Here is a 20,481-nt window from a genome sequence, read left to right on the forward strand (position 1 = left end):
TAAATCTTCTAAATAATTTTAAGATGCTAATATTTAACCGCTACCAAAATCTTACAAGACAACATATGAAACAAAATTCCAAGCTAATCTGATCTATGAAAATAGATGCAAAAAATTACCATTTCAAAGAATAATACACCATTGCCAGAATGGGTCGTTCCAAGAAAGCTAGAATCTTTCAACAACAGAAAATCTGCATATTTCAAGGACACCAAGAAAATTCAACATTATTAGCATGTCATAATATTTCCTTCATAAGGTTATGGATGTATAATCTCAAAGTAAAGACCAGGAGACTGCTTTATGGTGAAAACACCGGGAGCTTTTCTACCAGAATTATAAATAAGACAAGGAGAGATATCTAAATTCTACCTTTAGATCAAAACCAGCGAGTTGCAGAAGAGAATGTGTAATATGATCATACTTTTAGGTAAAACAAATCTATGCATAGCCTGCATTAATACACTGGTAGATGCATTTTTAAATCTGAAGTGACAGGTTTCAAACCATTAATCATGGTTACTTATGAGCTGAACACTGACTGAAGCAAAATCAAGTGACAGTACACGGCATCAGCAACTGCTCTTAAGAAATTCTATTACTGAAAGATTAATTCTGAAACTCCCCCCAAACTGGCTCCTGTTATTATTTTGTATTTCTCATCATACATTGTTAGTGTTTCTGTCTTCCTTTTTTAAAACCCAGCAATATTACTTTTGTATTCAGATGCTCTAGAAGGTAAATTTTCAAGTCACACCATCACTTTCTGATTAACTGCGGTTACAACATTTCTTCCAGAAGACCTCCCAGGGTGACACAGGCCCTGCGGGAAGGGCGGCCCTGGTTCCCCCACTGGAAGGGTCATGATGGAGAAGGCAGGCGGTTTTCTAGTGGTGAGCCATCAGGAGAGAAACAACAGAAGGCAGAAGACCAGAGGAAGGAAGCGTAAGGCAATAAGCAGAACTGGCCGCCGGCCACGGGCCACGCACAACAGGATCACACGGCAGCACTACCACAAAAGGCAGCCGTGGCCGGTGGTTCACGAGGGTCCAAATACATATTCACAAAGTGCCATTGAAATGAAAAATTAGGCAAAATGCAAAGGCGAGACACTTGACTATAAAATCCCATTCTGGCTTGGCAATATGACCCTACAGGCACCAAAAAGCTGATCCAATAAAGGCCAGTTTTACGTACAGAGAAGTCTGAATATTAACAGGACGGTCTTCAGCTCCGCCACAATGAGGACAGATGGCGCTCGCCTGGGTGACAAACAGCCTGTTTCCTTTGAAGAACTCACGGCAACGCCTTTTAGGACTGGCGCTCTTAAGATCTCACCTCTGGAGACAACAGACCTGGAAGTAATTTGGTGAGATGTCCGTGACGAAGAAACAGCGGCCGTCTGGATGTATAGATTAAGAAGACTTTTCTGATTAAACCGTCAGTTGTTTCTCTAGACTGGCCTCACATAAAGTAAATGTTAAAGAAACTGCTTTAAGCTGAAATGAAAGGGTGCTAATTAGTAACAGGGAAATATATGAAAGTATAAATCTCCTCATAAAAGTAAATAAACAGCAAAATCCAGAACTACTTAATGTTGTAAAGGTGGCGAGCTAATCACTTATATGACTAACATGAAGAAAAAAGTAGTAAAAGTGACTGTAACTACAATTTTGTTAACGGATACACAAGATAAAAGGATGTAAAATGTGACATCAAAAACACTAAACATGGAGGGGGAATAAAAATGTAGGATGCGTTTGAACTTCAGCTGATGTTTGTAAGTATAAGTTCTTTCATGTGAGCTTCATGGTCACACCACACACACACACACACACACACACACACACACACACAGCAGAAACACAAAAGATAAAGAGAAATGAAGCTACATTCACCACTACAGAAAACCATCAAATCACAAAAGAAGAGAGCAAGGAGAAGGAAATAAAGGAATTACAAATGGCAAGAAAACAGTTAACAAAATGGCAGTAAATACCTACGTTCAATAATTACTGTAAATGTGAAACAACTAGATGTCCAATCAAAAGACCCAGAATGGCTGAATGAATTCAAACAAAACAAAACATATGCTGCCCACAAAAGACACTTCAGATCAGAGGACACGCACAGACTGAAAGTGAAGAGACAGGAAAAGGTATTTCACACAAATGGAAACCAAAAGATGGGAGAAGTATATTTACATCAGACGAAATGAACTTTAAGACAAATAACGTAATAAAAGACAAAGAAGGTCTTTATATTATGATAGTGGTCAATCCAACAAGACAATATCACATTTGTAAATATCTATGGGCCCAACACGGAAGCACATACATATATAAAGCAAAGATTAACAAACTTAACGGGGAGGGGGGCACCTGGGTGGCTCAGTCAGTGAGCGTCCGACTCTTGATTTCAGCTCAGGTCATGATCTCATAGTTGTGGGACTGAGCCCCTGCATCGATCAGCTCGGCGCAGAGCCTGCTTGGGATTCTCTCTCTCCCTCTCTCTGCCCCTTCCCTGCTCACACGCTCCCCCTCTCTCTCAATCTCTCTCTCTCTCTCTCAAAATAAGTGAATAAACATTATAAAAGAACCCAAAAAAACAAAAACCTTAAAGGGAAAAACAGAAACCCGTATAGCAGGAGGGTCCTTTGACACCTAACTACATCAATGGATAGATAATGAAGACAAAAAAATCAATAATGAAACACTGCCTTAAATGACACATTAGACCAGATGGACTTAACAGTCATTTACAGAACATTCCATCCTACAGCAGGAACTTTCTTCTCAAGCACACATGAAATATTCTCTGGGACAAATCATACGTTAAGCCACAAGAAAGGTCGATGAATGGGAGATGACAGAAATCTGATCAAGCATCTTTCCGACCACAATCGTAGGGAATCAGCAATCACTTAAAGCAAACAACTGGAAAATTCATAAATATGTGGAGGTTAAACCACACAAGCTGTGCTGAGCCACGGAGAGTGGGGGAAGACTGTGGGGTCACGGACAGCGGGGGAAGACAGTGGGGCAAGGGGTCCTGAGCTCTCTTCCTGTCGTGGACACGCCGAGATAAACGCCACATATAAAGCAACGCTCTCTGAAAACATTCTGAACACTAGCAGAACGGATCACTCACAGCCAAAAGCCACATCCAGAAAGGCAGGGATGGAGCAGGGAACCAAGCCTCCAGCACGATGCCCCCCCGCAGGAGGGACAGCGCAGGCCAGGAGATCCTCCCTGAGGAGCCCGGGGATCGAGCCCCACGTTGCACACCCCTGGCCCTGTGGACCTGCACCAAGAAGAGTCCCAGCACCGTGTGGCTTTAAAACCCAGCAGGGCTTCACCCCCGGGAAGGCCTGAGGACTACCGAGAACCAAAACTGCCTCCAAAGGGCCACCAGCTTCCTCCCGTGGTCTCAGAGCCAGCACAGAAGCAGTAGTCTGGAAACCGTCTGGGCTCTACGGGAAGGAGATGTACTGACTGACTTCAGGGCGGGCACCGGGGGGCAGGAACCTGTGAGAAATCAGCCCACACCAGTCACAACTGCCGTTAACAAAAAGACAAGAAATGACAAGTGCTGGCAGTGATGTGAAAAAGGGAAATGCTCAGGTGCTATTGGTGAGAACGTAAATTGGTGGGACCACTGTGGAAAACAGCATGGAGTTTCCTCAAAAACTTAAAAATGAAAATAACACGAGGGGCACCTGGGTGGCTCAGTCGGTTAGATGTCTGACTTGGGCTCAGGTCATGATCTCGCGGTTCATGGGTTCGAGCCCCGCGTCGGGCTCTGTGCGGACAGCTCGGAGCCTGGAGCTGCTTCGGATGCTGTGTCTCCCTCTCTCTCTGCCCTTCCCCTGCTCACGCTCTGTCTGTCTCTCTCTCAAAAATAAACAAACATTAACAAAAAAATTTTTAAAAAAAGTATGATATAGTAATTCTACTACTGGATATTTACCCAAAGAAAATAAAAAGATTAATTTGAAGAGACATATGCACTCTTATGTCTACTGCAGCATTATTTACAAAAGCCACGATATGGAAGCAACCCACGTGTCCACCAAGAGGGGAATGGATCGATGGAATGTTACTCTGTGCCAAAAAAGAATGAGATCTTGCCATCTGCTACAACATAGAGAGTCCTAGAGGGTATAACTAGTAAGTTAGACAACGACAAACACCGTATGATTTAACTTACGGTGTGGAATCTAAATACTAAGGCAATCAAGAGGAAAACCGAGACTCCTAGATACTGAAGATCAGCGCTTGCCAGAGAAGAACAGGTGGAGAACTAGCCAAAGGATTAAGAGGCACAAACTTCCGGTTTTAAGTCAGTCACAGGGAGGAAAAGTACAGCACAGGGAGCCCAGTAAATAATATTTGAGTAACTTAACATGGTGACACACTCACCATGCTGAGCAGTTTGTAACATATGTAACTGCAGAAACCACTGCATTATATACCTGAAATTAATACATTATATGTCAACTATACTTCAAATAAAAGTGTGTGTGTGTGTGTGTGTGTGTGTGTGTGTGTGTGTGAGAGAGAGAGAGAGAGAGAGAGAGAGAGAGAGAAGAAAACAGAAATACAAAAATACCAAAACCTACGGGATGCAGCAAAATCCGTTACAAGAGAAAAGTTTATAGCAATAAATGTACCTCAAGAAACATGTAAAATGCCAAATAAACAATCTAATCTTAAGGACCAAGAGAACAAACAAAGCCCTAAGTTAGAAGAAGGAAATAACAAAGATCAGAGTCAAAATAAGTGAAATAGAGACTAAAATTAAAAAGACAATAGAAAAGATCAATGCAACTGAGAGCTGGTTTTATGAAAATAAACCTTTGGTGAGACCCACAAGAAATGAAAGAGAAGGCTCAAACAAATGACATCAGAAATGAAAGCGAAGATGATATAACAGATGCCACAGAAATACAAACATCATGACACTACTACCAAAAATTATGAGTCAACAAACTGCACAACCCGGAAGAAATGGATACATTTCTGGAAACATACAACCCGGCAAGACTGAACCAATAAAGAAACAGAAAATCTGAACAGACTAATTACTAGTAAGGACACTGAATGAGTCATCAATAACAGACAAACAAACAAAGATCCAGGACTATTTGACTTCACTGGTGAATTCTAGCAAACCTTTAAAGAAGCATTAATACCAATCCTTCCCAGGCAAACCAAGAAAGAGAACTCTTAACTCTAGAGAAGAAACTTATGGTCATCAGAGAGGAGGTGGCTGGGGGAGGGGATTAAGGAGGGCACGTGTGATCAGCCCTGGGTGATGCATGAAAGTGGTGATAACTATTTTGTGCACCTAAAACTAAAACGAATATTATGTAGGTTAAGTAACTTGAATTTACACGAGAACTTTAAAAAAATACCAATCCTTCCCAAACTCTTCCAAAAAATAAAAGAGAAAGGAACACTTCCAACTTCACTCGATGAGGCCAGCATCATCCTGATAACAAAATCAGACAAGGACATCACAAAGAAAACAAACTGCAGGCCAGGACCCCTGATGAACACAGATGCAAAAATCTTCAACAAAACATACCCAAACCAAATCCAACAACACATTAAAAGGACGTTCACCAAGATCAAGTGGGCTGCATTCTAGGGACACAAGAACGGTTCAACAGCCACAAAACTATATGACACACCACATTAACAAAATGAAGGATAAAAACCACACAGCAGATGCAGAAAAAGCACATCACAAAAGTCAACCTTCGTTCAAGATAAAAACTCTAAACAAAGTGGGTATAAAGGAAACATGACTTAAGAAAGGTCATATACACAGATACACCATACTCAATGGTGGAACACTGAAAATTTTCCCTTTACGTTCAGAAACAAGACAACATTTGCCTCGTTCAGCAACACGTCACCTCTTGCTATACGGTACTGGAAGTCCTAACTGGAGCAATTAAAGGGAGAAAGCTAAAATGCATCCAAATCTAGAAGAAAGAAAACAAAGAAAAAAAGAACTAATAAAACTGTCACTATTTACACATGATCTATTGCATATGAAATATCGTAAGTAATCCACCGTAGAAATGTTAGAACTAATAAATGAATTCAGGGAAGTTGCAGGATATAAAAGCAATGTACAAAAATCAGCTGCATTTCCGCACAACAACTATCAGAAAGAGAAATTAAGAAAACGATCCATTTATAATTGGATCCAAAAGAATAAAATGCTTGGAATAAATCTGACCAAAGAGGTGAAAGACCCGTCCACTAAAAAGTATCTGACATGAGTAAAAGGGACTGAAGACACAGAACAGATACAAAGATACTCCTGCTCATGGACTCAAAGCAACAACACTGTGAAGATGGCCATGTTACCCAAAGGAATCTACAGATCCAATGTAATCCCTGTCAAAATTCCAAGGGCATTTTTCACAGAAGTAGTACAAAGACTCGCAAAATTTGACGAAACCACTAAAGACCCCAAATAGCCCAAGCAATGCTGGGAAAGAAGAACCAAGCTGGAAGCATCACGTTTCCTGATTCCACATTTTCTTACAAAGCTTTAGTAATCAAAACAGTATGGTTTGGGCACAAAAAGACCTATATAGCAACAGAACAGAACAGAAAGCCCAGAAATAAACCTATGCATATACGGCCGATTAATCTGACAAAGGAGCCAAGAATATGCAATGGGGAAAGCACGGTCTCTTCACAACGAACGGTGCTGGGAAAACTGACCACCCGTATGCAAAAGAATATACCGGTTTCTTACACCATACACGCAATCGAGACAAAATGGATTAAAGACGTGAAGAGAATATCTATAAACATAAATCTTTTGAAGGAAAAACACAGGCTGTAAAGCTTCTTCACAATGGTCTCCACGGTGACTTTTGGATTTGACACGAAAAGCAAAGTTAACAACAGCAACGCTAAACAGCATAACTACATCAAACTAAATCTTCGGGGGCGCCTGGGTGGCTCTGTGGATCAAGCAAATTAATTTCAGCTCAGGTCATGGCCTCACAGTCATGGGATCGAGCCCCGCGTCAGAGGATTGTGCAGCCTGCTCGAGATTCTCTCCCTCTCTCTCCCTCTACCTCTCTCCCCACCTAGCATCCGCGCATGCTCTCTTCTCAAAAGATAAAAAGTAAAACACTAAATCTTCTGCATGGCAAAGGAAACCATCAACAAAATGAAAAGACAACCTACAGAATAGAAGAAAATATTTGAAAATCATGGAACTGATAAGGGACTAATAGCCCAAAATATATACAGAATTCACCCAACTCAACACCAAAAGAACAGATTACAAAATGAACCGAGGTTCTGAAGAGACATTTTTGCAAGCAAGACAGACAGATGGCCAACAGGTCACACAAAGGTCACACACGCAACATCACTCGTCATGAGGGGACTGCAAACGAAAGCCACAATGAGGTGTCACAACACACCGGTCAGAACGGCTAGTGTCACCAGGACGGGACATGACAAGTGCCGGCGGGGGAGTGGGGACGAGGGAGCCTGGTGCACGGCTGGTGGGAATGTGACGTGGTCCAGCCACCGTGGAAAACACAACAGAGGTTTCTCAGGAGCGTCAAAACAGAACTACCTGCGGCCCAGCAACTCTACTCTGGGCACTTCTCCGCAGGAAATGAAAACACCGTCTCGAGAAGAAACACACACGCTCACGTCCACTGCAGCGTTAACTATAGCAGCCAAGACAAGCCAGCAACCTACGCGTCCACTGAGGGATGAATGGATAATGAAGCTCTGGGTGGAATATTCTGCAACCATAAACAGGAGGAGATCCTGCCATCTGCCACAACGCGGACGGACCCCGAGGGCACTATGCTAGGTAAAACATGTCAGACCAAGGAAGACAAACAGCGGATGATCTCACTTATATGAAGAAACTTGAAAAAAGGAAAAAACCACAAAATCATAAATACAGAAAACAGACTGGTGGTTGCCAGAAGTGAGGGTGGGGACTGGGAGTAAAGGGCGGAGACGGTCAAAGGTACAAACTCCCAACTACAAAATGAATAAACCCTGAGGATATAACGAACTTTATGGTGACTGCAGTTAATAATACTGTGTTGACCACTTAAAAGTTGCTACGAGTAAATCATAAAAGCTCCCGCCAGAAGAAAAAACATTTTGTGACTGTGTGGTGGCAGATGCTAACTATACGTACTGTGGTGACCATTTTACAACATATACATACAAAGAATCATTACGTTGTATCCCTGAAACTAGTATTATTTATCTAATCGGTAAAAGATTAGATAAATAATAAGTAATACATGAGTGGACGCATGCTTACGTATTCATTCACGACATCATGGCTCTTCCACTTCCAGCCATAAGGTAGCAGAGACTGGATTTACCTTCTGCCTGATACACCCGAAACTCAGTATTGGTGACGCTGGACATGAGGCAACATGGGACAGTGATGACTCAAGACCAAGCAAGGTGAGCCCGACTCCTGCACAAGCGTATGGTCCAGAAAGAGCTGCCAGGACACAGAGCAGAGAGGTGGACCCCAAGCCAGCCCAGCGCCCTCTCAGTTAAAGAGGAGCCGTGAGTCCAGGGGGACACAGGTAACTAGTGTGCAGGATGGGGGGCAGACTCCAGAAATCTGGAGGGGGTCCCTCCTGAGTGTTCACCAGAGTACTGAGCACTACACGTGTGAAGAAACTCGGGAAAGACCCACCTAAAAGGGGGAGAGGGTCGAGGAGTTTGAGGCCGAGCAAAAGGACCATGACGAAAACTATTCGAAGGCACGCCATAATTCAAGTCGCCCACAACCAGGGATAAGGAGAAAAATCATAAGGCAGGTCTAGCAAAGAAACACACTGTTTCAAAAGAACAAAGAAAAGGATGACGGCAGATTCCCGTCAAGGAAACAACTTCAGCTAAGACGGTGGTGTTGCGACATCGCTCACATAAGGAGAGATAAAAATATTACCAACCTGGAGCTCTGCACCCAGCAAAAACATTTCCAAATACAGAGCGAAAGACTTTTCTAGATCTCCCAAAGCCGAAGGAGCCCAGCAGCAGCTGCTGCCATGCACACAGAACTGTTACGGGAAGATGGATATTGGTAATAAATTCAAGTATGTGTCTACACAAAGGAAGAATCGGGAGAGGAAACAACCACAGGAGTAAATACGTGACATTTTCCTGATGACTTAAATCTTTTAAGAATAATTGATTTTTTTTTAACAAAATTAATCATGAAGCGTGGGGTGAAAGCATATGTAAAAGTTTAAGTGCATAACAACGAAGGCACAAAGAGCAGAGGAAAACAATACAAGTACTTACTACTGCATTCTTGTGTATGAGATGTTTTATTCATGGGATGGTAGACTGTCCTAAGGGAAGATATACAGTACCTGTCCTAAAGCAATCAATGAAAAAAAGTAAAGAATAATAGTGAATAAGTCAATAAAGGACATGAAATAGAATAAAAAAAAACCCCACTCAATTCCAAACAATGGCCAAGAAAAAGAAACAAAGGGGAACAAAAACAAGAAACAGAAAACAAGTAAGAAAATGAGAAAGATTTTTTTTAATGTTTGAGAGAGAGAGAGAGAAAGAGAGAGAACGAGCGGGGGAGGGGCAGAGAGAGAGAGAGAGGGAGGCAGAATTCGAAGCAGGCTCTGTGCTGACCGCAGACAGCCCGATATGGGGCTTGAACTCAAGAACCATGAGATATGACTGGAGCCGGAGTCAGATACTCAACCGACTGAGCCGCCCAGGTGCCCAGAATATGAGAGATTTGTGTAGAACAGTATCAATAATCATATTAAAAGTAAACAGTCTGAATATTCCAACTGAAGGCAGTCATTGTGATGGATGGAAAAGCAGGACCCCACAATATGCTGCCTACCAGGAATGCATTTTAAGTAAAAAGACATAAAGGCTTATGAATAAAAAGACAGGAAAGGACAGATTAGGCCGACACCAAACCAAAGTAAACTGGAGTAGTTACATAAATACCAGGCATAGTCCAATTCACAACAAAACATATTGCCAGGGATAAAAAGGATTATTTTAAGATAATATAGAGAGCAATCCGTCATAAGACACGACAAAACTAAACATTTCCAAACTTAGTAACAGAGTCTCAAAATACTTGAAGCAAATACTAATGGAACTGAAAAGAGAAACAGAAAAATTTATAATTATAGTTCATTCACATTTACAGAATGTTCTGCCAAACAACAGAACATAAGGTCTGGTAAGAAAAATTAACAACCTAAGGAAATAGTTAAATGGTATTCATGGGTCTGAGGAGACAATAAAGCGAAGGTCAAATCTCTACAAATTAACCTATAAATCGAATACAATGTTAACGCAAAAATCCCAGCAGGATCTTTTTCTTGAAATTGGCCTGCTGATTCATATGGAAATGCAAAGGATCTAGATTAGGCAAAACAACTTTGACAAACAAAGAAGGGGACTAAAAATACCTATTTTTAAGATTTATTTTAATGCTACAGTAATCAAGATAGTATGGAATTGGTACCAAGATAGGCAAATAGAGTAAGAGAACTGAAAAGAGCCCAGAAATAAACATACACAGAGCGGACTTCTCACCTTTGACAAAGGCGCAAAGGCAAATCAGAGGAAAAGGACATTCTTTTCAACAAATCCTGCTGGAGTAACCAGATGTCTATCCATACTTCACACCATACACAAAAACTGACTGAAAATGGATCATAGGTCTAACTGTAAACCAAAACTATAGAAGTTCTAGAACGAAACAGAAGAAAACCATCTGTGACTTTGGTTTAGGGAAAGATTTCATTGACACACCACCAAAATCACAAACCATGAAAGGAAAAGTCGATGAACTGAACTTATCAAAATTAAAATCTACTGTTCTTCGAAAGACCTGCTAAGAGACTAAAAAGTCAACTCACAGGTGGAAAAAAATATTTGCAAAGCATCTACTGGATAAAGGACTCGTATCTGTAATACTATGATACTATGAAGAAAACACAGTAATAATTTAAACCCCAGCAATAAAACGACCCAATTAAAAATGGGTAAAAGATCCAGGGACGCCTGGGCGGCTCAGTCGGTTTAGCGTCTGACTCTTGGTTTCAGCTCAGGTCATGATCTCATGGTTCGCTGACAGTGTGGAGCCTGCTTGCTTGAGATTCTCTCTCTCCCCCCGCTCTCTCTGTCCCTCCCCCACTCGCTCGCTCGCTATCTCTCTCTGTCTCAAACTTTTTAAAAAATGGGTAAAGGATTTGTACAAATACATCCCCCAAAAAGAGACAGAGCTAGATGGCAAGTAAGCACATGAAAAGATGCTCAACATCATGAGACACCAGGGAAACGACATCCACAACAAGCCCACGCCAAGCCTCGGTGAGGACGCAGAAGAAAAGAGAACTCTCGTTACCGCTGGTGGGAATTCTCAGAGGTGCTGGTCACGCAGTAACAACGGAAACAGACACTTACCATATAAAGCCATTCCGCTCGTAAGCACTTACCCAAGGTAGCTGGAAGCATATGCCCACACAAGCTGCGACGCAAACATGCACAGTGGCTGTACTGATAAGACCCCCGAGCTGGAAATACTCCAAGTGTCTACCCACGTGAACAGCTTAGCAAACTGTGGTACACCCAGCCACTGCAGTATCATTCAGCAATAAGAAGGAATTAAGTATTGGAACTCACTACAAAACGATAGATAGCAAAATAATTACGCTGAATGTAAAAAGCAAGCAAAGATTACACAGCATATAACATTTCTGCAGGATTCCAGAAAATGAAAATTGACCTGTAGTGACAGACAGTGGTTCAGTGGCTGCGCGAAGAAACTTTAGGGGGTGACAGAGCTATAGATGTATTCATCATCCTGGCTGGTTATGGTTCCATGGGTGTCCACACGTCAAAGCTTGCCAAGTTTTCTTGCTAAAAACCCATGCAGTATATCGTACACCGATTGTAACGTAGAGCTGCTAAACGTATCTCAGAAAGAAGAAAAATTAGAGCAAATCAGCACCGAGAACAACACAGACCATAATAAAGTGAGTGTGGCTCCAGCCAATGTGCCAGCCAGCGTCTGACGCACACACAATCTCCTCACCTGTTCTCTCCGCGGCCGTGCGGTACAGACGTCATCACCTTCATTCCACAACAGAAGAAACTGAGAAACGACGTTGAAAAAGAAACGTGCCTAACGAAACACGATGCAGTGAGGGAGGTGGGGTTCGAGCCCAAAGACGCTCAGCCCAGGGCTTCTCCCTTGAACTACGACTCTGCCTACAGGCAGGGACAGCTGCTCATCAGCCATTCAACCATGAGCACCGCTGCTGGGTGGATAAAAGTGGGTGTAAGTGAAACGAATATAATCGGACTCTACCGCCTGCTCAGAGACATGCACGGAGGGTGCCTGAATGCTCCACACCTTCTATTCCACTTTACGGGCATTACAGCTTCAAAAACTAGTCACCAGGATGAGTGTTTGGTGAAAAGCAAATTCAGGTTTTTTTTGTATTTAAAAAAAAATTTTTTTAATGTTTATTCTTGAAAGAGAGAGAGAGAGAGAGAGAGACAGAACACAAGTGGGGGAGGGGCGGAGAGAGAGGGAGACACGGAATCTGAAGCAGGCTCCAGGCTCCGAGCTGTCAGCACAGAGCCCGACGCCGGGCTCGAACCCACGAAGTGTGAGATCATGATCTGAGCCGAAGTCCGACGCTCAACTGACTGAGCCGCTTAGGCACCCCAGTTTTCTTTTTTTTACTGTTTATTTATGTATTGAGAGACAGAGAGAGAGAGAGAAAGATACAGTGTGGGGGAGGGGCAGAGAGAGAGGGAAAGAGAACCACAGGCAGGCTCCGCGTTGCCAGCACAGAGCCCGATGTGGGCCTCAAACTCACCAATCTGTGGGATCATGACCTGAGCCGAAATCAAGAGTCAGATGCTTAACTGACTGAGCCACCCAGGCACCCTCACCTTCATTCTTAAAGGGCATTTTCTCCAAACACAGAATTCTGGGTTGACAATTCCTTCCTTTCAGCACTTCAGTGATGCTGTTCCACTGACTTGTGGACTGCATTGTTCTGATGAGAAATCTAGTTCATTCAAATCACTGGTTCCCTATAAATGATGTGTCATCTTCCTCTGACTTTCCAGGGTATTTTTTGTGGGTCAGTTGGTTTTTGGTCGGTGGTTTTAAGTGGCTTATGAATGTGTCTGGTCAGGGATCTCTTGCGGCTTATCTTGAGTGGGTTCAGGCACTTCTTAAATCCTTGTTTATGTCTCAGCAAATTTGCGAAGTCTTCAGCCATTATTTCTTTAAACATTTTTCTTCTGAACCACAGTTTCTCCCTTCCTTTCAGACTCCTTGTGACACAAGTGTTAAACACTTCAGTACTATCCTAGAGGTTCCTGAGGTTCAGTTCGTACAGACAAGGCTTTTTCGTTTCTCTGACACTCAGACGAAATACTTCCTACTGAGCCATCTTCAGGTTCATGCCCTCTTTCTTCTGTCATCTTTACCTTGTATTCAGTCCATCCAGGGTGCTTCCTATTTTGGCTAATGTACTTTTCGGCCCTTTTCTTTCTTTTCTGAAACTTGCCATATTTCCATTTGCTCATGCGGTGCAAGGCCTACAATAAAGGCCCAGTATCGTGTGCTTCCTAATATCTAGGGAAACCAGGTGAACCACAACGGCCTGACCACAGGCCCCCTCCCCACTCTGTTCCCATGGGTTAATCCCCTAGACAAACAACTCTCCCCATCAAAGAGACCAGGCATGGGGCGCCTGGGTGGCGCAGTCGGTTAAGCGTCCGACTTCAGCCAGGTCACGATCTCGCGGTCCGTGAGTTTGAGCCCCGCGTCAGGCTCTGGGCTGATGGCTCGGAGCCTGGAGCCTGTTTCCGATTCTGTGTCTCCCTCTCTCTCTGCCCCTCCCCCGTTCATGCTCTGTCTCTCTCTGTCCCAAAAATAAATAAAAAACGTTGAAAAAAAAAATTAAAAAAAAAAAAAAAAAAAAAAAAAAAAAAAAAAAAAAAAAAAACAAAGAGACCAGGCATGATTCCTACTTATCCCTGGGGGGATGGGTTCCAGTTCCCTGCCAGACCATGGAATCATTCAAACATCAGGGAGCCTGGGTGGCTCAGTCAGTAGAGCATGTGACACTTAAGCTCAGGGTCGTGAGTTTAAGCCCCACGTTGGGCATGGAGCCTACTTTTAAAAAAAGGAAAATTTATACATATATATGTATATATATACACATACACATATATACACACACATATACATATATACATATATATACATATGTATACATATACATATGTGTATATATGTATACACGTATATTTTATATATACGTATATACATACACACACACACACACACACACACACACACACACACACACACACATATATATAAAAAAAAAAAAAAAAAAAACAAGCCCATCACGTCCTCCCATGGGACCCAGGGGACAGCCCACCCTCCTGTCCCTACACAGCCTGCCTCTCCCAGACATGCTGGATCACTCTGCTCCAGATCACACCCTCTTCGTGGCCCTGCAGGGTGCGTGCAGTGTCCCCCTACCCTGGCACGGGGAGCAGATGTGACTGAGGAACTGCTGTCGATCACATCTGTCTGGGGCCAGGTGTCAGGCGTCCGTCATCCCCAGAAACCTAGAACAGGAATCCCTCCTGCATCAACCAGGTGAACAGCAGGAGACTGAGACAGTTCGCCCTTACTTCCCGGAGCATTTCTGCAGTAACCGCTTTTACATCCTTCTCCGAGAATTCTAGCACCCGTCATCTTAGATGGCCACCTGTTGAATGTCTTCTCCCTTGCAAGTTGAGACTTCGGGTTCTTCACATGCTGAGTAATTCTGGCCTGGACATTTTTGTTTCAGCACTGAGTCAATGCTAAATGTTTCCAGACTGCACATTCCAAACTCCTGTGGACTGTGATTTCAGTGTTGCCGGGTTTGCGAGGACTTTGGCCAGTTTCAGATCTGGGCAGTGGCCCAACTCCTGGTTCAAATTCTCGGTATCTGGTCTGCTGTTTAGCATCAGAGACACACATGCACAGTCCAGGGGTAAGTCGGGACTTGACAAACGACTTAATGGGATCCCCTCCTGAGGTCCTCTCTCTCAACCATCTCCTGGTGCTTTCTGGTACCCTGCACCCCCCTCTTTGGGACCGCCGTCCAGAACACTGGGGTTGTATTTACCTTTCACGTCCAACTACACGTACGTCCAAGGCCAAACGCAGACAGGCAGAAAAAAGAGAGGCAGCGGGAACTTGCCCCCACCCCCTTGAGACAACAGCTCTCGTGACTGAGGAAGGTTCTCTTCCCTCCCAATTCCTGGTATTTGGGGTCCTGGCGGCCACCATGCTTACTACCAGGACATCGGTCTCCCGTTTCCCAAGCCTGAACTAGAGGGATTCTCCTGGAGTTCTCTCTGGCTGTGCCAATGTCCATTTCTGGGCTTATTTTTAGACCAGGCCAGTGGATGCCAGGAAAAAACTTAATTCACACTTTTATTTTCAGCCCAGACCACTCTCCTAAACTCCCCGTTTGCACAACCAACTGCTTCATTAATACCGCGCTTGGATGTTTAACGATTATTTTTAACCAAACGATATTCCTCACTGTCTCTTCTGAACCTTCTCTTTCTACAGCTTTCCACATCTCAGCTGAAGGGGACTCCTTCACAGTCACTCCAGCCAGAATCCTTACGGTTCCTTCTTTATACTCCTCATCCGATCGGTCGGGAGATTCTCCAAATCGGAGCACGCCGACCACCGCAGTATCCTAGTCCCGGCCCCACAGCCTGTACCCGAACCACAGCTCCGGCCTCACACCTGGCCCCAGCGATGTGGACTCCCAACATGGTGCCCAGACAAATCTCTAAACGCCTAAGCACGTGCCTCTCTGCTGATTAGCTGCTGCGGGCCCTTCTCGCTCAGGGTGAAAGCGTGGCCGGCCCTGTGTGGGCCCCCGCCCTGCGTCTCTGTCGCGGTCCCCTGTCACTCTCCCCCATCTGCTGGCTGCAATGACACGATCCCCCGTCACTCTCCTCCCGTCTGTTGGCTGCAGTGACGGGGGAAGGTTGTGGGTGCTCCCGTCCCGGCCCTGTATCCCGTGTGTCTTTGTCTGAAACGCTCTTCCTCCTCTCTGTACCACCGACTGCCCCAATTCCTGGCAGTCTGATCTCCAACGTTACCTTCTCAGTCAGGCCTCTCCTGACCCCCTATTTCAAAGTGCAAGCCCCCAGCCCTGTTTCTTCCTCTACAGCACCTGCGCTCCCGCCTAGTTCACGACCGACTGCCCGCCCGCCGCCCCTCTGCTGGAGTAGCACCCGCCCGGCACGGCGATCTCTCCTTGTGCGCTCAGTGCCTGACCAGCGCGCGGCCCAACAAGTATGTGCTGTGGTGAGTGGAAGAACAGCCCCGAGCACAAGCCCGTGAGCCAAGCACACAGCGGGAGGGCAGAGGCCTAGGGAAGGGCTGAGGACCCCCTCGCAGGCCTCCAAACTGACGATCACAGCTGACGGAATCCACGCTCGCTTCTCCGGCTCCCAGCTCCCAGCCGTGAACTGCCTCATTCCTGCTCGACTCCAACACTCTTCTAACAGGGCAGCTATGACACTCGCACATCTTGGCTCCCCTGCCAGATTCTGGATGGAGAACTCGAAGGGAGCGCTGCTGAGTCACAGACATACGTACGCTTCTTCCACGGCGACCCAAAATGGTCTGTCAACGGCGTAAAGTCAACAAAAACTTCCAAAACACCCTAGTTAGAAGTGGTCACTGAATTACATTTTAAAGTAAAAAGAAATGAGCCTCTGCGGCATAAGAAGCGTGTTAATAAACGTACTTGACTTCGGAGAGCAGAAGGGAGTGCCGGCCTGTGCAGAGGTCAGCTGGGAAGCAGTCCACTTCACGACACGGGTGAATGTGTCATTTATGTGTGTCATTACATGAGCCTCTTAAGAAAAACAGTCTTATTTTTGTTGTTACGCTTTTCTCCCTCCTGAAATAGTATGACCTTCTTAATCAGATTTGGCCCAGAAAGGTCTTTTGCTATTTATGAAAATCAAATTCACCCTCGTAGGATAAAGATGACTCACCACGGAGGATATTCGGAAGAATAAGCTCACATTCTGATGTAAACGCTGAGAGGATTTCAACAAAGGTTACAAACAAAACTTTCCAAAATGACTACCGTGTTCAGGACAACACGCACGCAGGATCTAAAAATCCACATTACTTCACGGACACACCTTAAATACGGTTCCTGGTAACCATGCCAAGAGACTGCCTTACTGGGAAACACAGCTTGCGGCCAGGCGACCAGTGATGTCCTCTACCCCTCGCCTGTTCCCAGGACAGCTCAGTGCTCTAATTTCCTTCTCTCTTTTTTAATGTAGGGAATGGTCAATGCCAGTAGGAATTATTAAGCATTCTTTTCCTGAAAAGTCTCTAAGAAAAGAATGTTAGTCACCATGTGAACCAAATGATCAAAATTACTGTCACCCAAAGCGGGATAACCCAATATCAAGTGCCATCAAATAAAATGAAAATGAAAAGCAGAGCATGGCCCGTTGTGTATTCTTGGCAAAATATTTTAACCTAGATCTAAAGTTGAGGAAATGACTCAGTCAAATCCAGAATGTGCAAATGTCAGTAACATAATTTGCCTAAATTCTTAAAAAAAAAAAAAAAATTGTTATAAAAAAACAAAGAAATGGAAGACTTGTCTAGATTTAAAAAACAAAACCACCCCCGCCCCTCCCCGCCAATATATCCAACCAAATGCAACAGGTTTGACATTTAACTGGATCCTGAATTGAAAAAGCAAAGCCAGGGGCCCCTGGGTGGCTCAGTCAGTTAAGCATCCGACTTTGGCTCAGGTCATGATCTCACGGTTTGTGAGTTTGAGCCCCAAGTCGGGCTCTGTGCTGACAGCTCAGAGCCCGGAGCCTGCTTCCGATTCTGTGCCTCCCTCTCTCTCTGCTCTTCCCCCCTCATGCTCTCTCTGTCTCTCTCTCTCAAAAAATAAATAAAAAGTTAAAAAATAAAATAAAATAAAATAAAATAAAATAAAATAAAATACGAGTCAAAAATAGGCATGATGTAGGGAGCTTTAGTGACCGTAACGCGAACGCACAAGTGAACCAGTGCCTGCATCTGTTTCACGTGAACGTGAACGTGGCCGCCGTGGAGTTCTATGCTACACGGGCCGTGCGACGTTGCACAGCCTTACATGCCGAGCTACCAACCTGAAAGCTTCATTATATTAAGCAACTGAAATACATTCCCTCAGACTCAGGAGAAAAGAAAGAGACAGAAAGCTATCCTTTATACACAGACAAGAAAGTCTTCAAGCATTCTGACTTTTATGCCACACAAATTCATTTAATAAAAACTTTAGAAATACTTGTAACCATGAGGATACACAGTCCAAATCAAATCAAATTAGCAATAAGTGGGTCCTAATTCACGGGCCCCAACTGAGGAGGACCCTAAGGAACTTGAGTGTGCCGGGAAGAAAATGCTCCTTTCTAACCCTCAAAAGACACAGACGTGTGTGAGTGCCGACGGAAGGCACCAATGCCACGGTGATCAGGCTTCCTGGGTCTAACCCATCCCAAGGGTGCTCTGGTGCAACCGTTCGACCTTCTTGGGGTCCGAACACAAAATATTTCCTCTCCAAGACACGACAGATAGAAAGTACGTTACCGAGTTCACCTTCCTCCCACCCTCTAACCGAAACATCAGACACCACCGTGTTGGTCTATAGGTGCTGCTGTAACAAATGATCACAAACTCGCTGGCTTCTAACCACAGAAACGGTCTTCCCTCACAGCTCTAGGGGACAGGAGTCTACATCCAGGCGCTGGCCTCCTCCAGACGGCTTGGAGGAAGGACATCCCGGCGTCCTGTGGCAGCCAGCGGCCCTGGGCTTTCTGCCCTCACAGGCGCCTCCCTCCCACCTCTGTCTCCAGGCGGCCCTCCCGCTTCTCCTCTCTCTTCTCTTCTTGTAAGGACACTTGTTAGTAGTTTTTAGGTTCATTCAGATAATCCAGACCGAGGTCATCTCAAGATCCCTGTCTGCAAAGACCCCCTTTCCAAATAAGGTCACATTCACAGGTCCCACGCTGACCTGTCTCTGGGGGATCGCCACTCCCCTATAGTTACTATCTTTCTAGGGCTGGTTGCAGCCTAGTTAGCAATAAATGCATGCTTCTTAAAAGAACTTTAGAAACATATCATATCATCCTTTCTCTAAATCTTTTTAGATTTAGATTTTTTTCCAGTATTAGTTATCTGATAATTCTTTTCAATTGGATCCATTTCCATATAAATCCTTTTGTGAGTGTTTTCATTAGTCACTGTGGAAAAGACTGGCCTGGTGGTACAGGTAGGTATTTAAATGCTACAAGAATAGCATTTTCATGGGTTACCGAGGTGGAAACCTTCTAGTGAGTCTGACACATTGACCTACTGGTCACCACTTTCACTGAATTGTGTTTTAATTCCTACTTATACACCTAATCAGTATACTCTTATACGCATAAGGTTAAACACACAGTTTTCATCTATTCAGGTACAAACATGACTACTCAAACGATGCTTTTAATTTTTACACCGTTACTGTTATCTCATTCACATACTGCTAAATCACCAACACGCACATCTCAAATGAGGTCTACATTCTCGGAGAGCGACTTCACGAGACAGGAACAGCTCCAAGTTCTCTCATCAGACAAAAGAACCAAAATTTCCGATTTACCGGGTGATGCGAGATTTCATTATCATTGTCGGAAAAATTACTTTCTTCAGTGAGTCTTCCGAAAGAAGCAGTTCACCTATCTTTTTCTGCAGTGACAGGAGAAACACCTTGGGGAGCCTGGGTGGCTCAGGCAGTTAAGCGTCCGACTCTTAAGCGTTCGGCTCAGGTCACGATCTCACGGTTCGTGAGATGCAGCCCCGCGTCGGGCTCTGTGCTAAGCATGGAGGCTGCTTGGGATTCTCTCTCCCTCTCTCTCCCCCACTCACTCACTCTCTACCTCTCAAAATAAATAAACTTTACAAAAAAAGAAGAAACACCTCAGCTCCAAATTCAGGCCATCCACTCACCCCAACCTTTGCCCTGCTGCAGGGAAACTCAGAAAAGCTGGCACGAAGCCCGGGTATCCCCGCCGCCCCTCCCATGGGGTCTGTGGGGGCACCTCTCTGAGGGCACGTACGTTCATACACCCACACGAAGTTTCAAATTATCAGTGCAATCTCCAAGACTAATGTGACTGATGCAATAATTGAAAAATTAAGAAACTGTACAGAAAAGCACAGGAGACCCCGCAAGCAGACAGCAACGGCCAACACGCCCGCCATCTTCCTGCCTACCTAAGCTAAAAGAGCACGTGGTGAACGGGGACTTCGCTACAAAAGCAAACGGTACAGCATGAG

The 20,481-nt window shown here is 44.4% G+C and overlaps 1 protein-coding gene and 1 long non-coding RNA gene across 13 annotated transcripts in view; both read right to left on the reverse strand.

Annotated features, from left to right (window-relative positions):
* AUH (AU RNA binding methylglutaconyl-CoA hydratase) overlaps window positions 1–20,481 on the reverse strand; it is a 454,909-nt gene that overhangs the window by 366,031 nt on the left and 68,397 nt on the right. The window lies entirely within an intron of this gene.
* On the reverse strand, window positions 4,590–13,786 carry LOC125924392 (uncharacterized). Its single transcript, XR_007458383.1, has 3 exons — window positions 12,118–13,786; window positions 11,809–11,989; window positions 4,590–9,411 (listed from the first exon to the last, which is right to left on the reverse strand). It is a non-coding gene; the product is annotated as an uncharacterized LOC125924392 (long non-coding RNA).

The sequence above is a fragment of the Panthera uncia genome, chromosome D4 (assembly GCF_023721935.1).
Source record: "Panthera uncia isolate 11264 chromosome D4, Puncia_PCG_1.0, whole genome shotgun sequence".
Classification (NCBI taxonomy): Eukaryota; Metazoa; Chordata; class Mammalia; order Carnivora; family Felidae; genus Panthera; species Panthera uncia.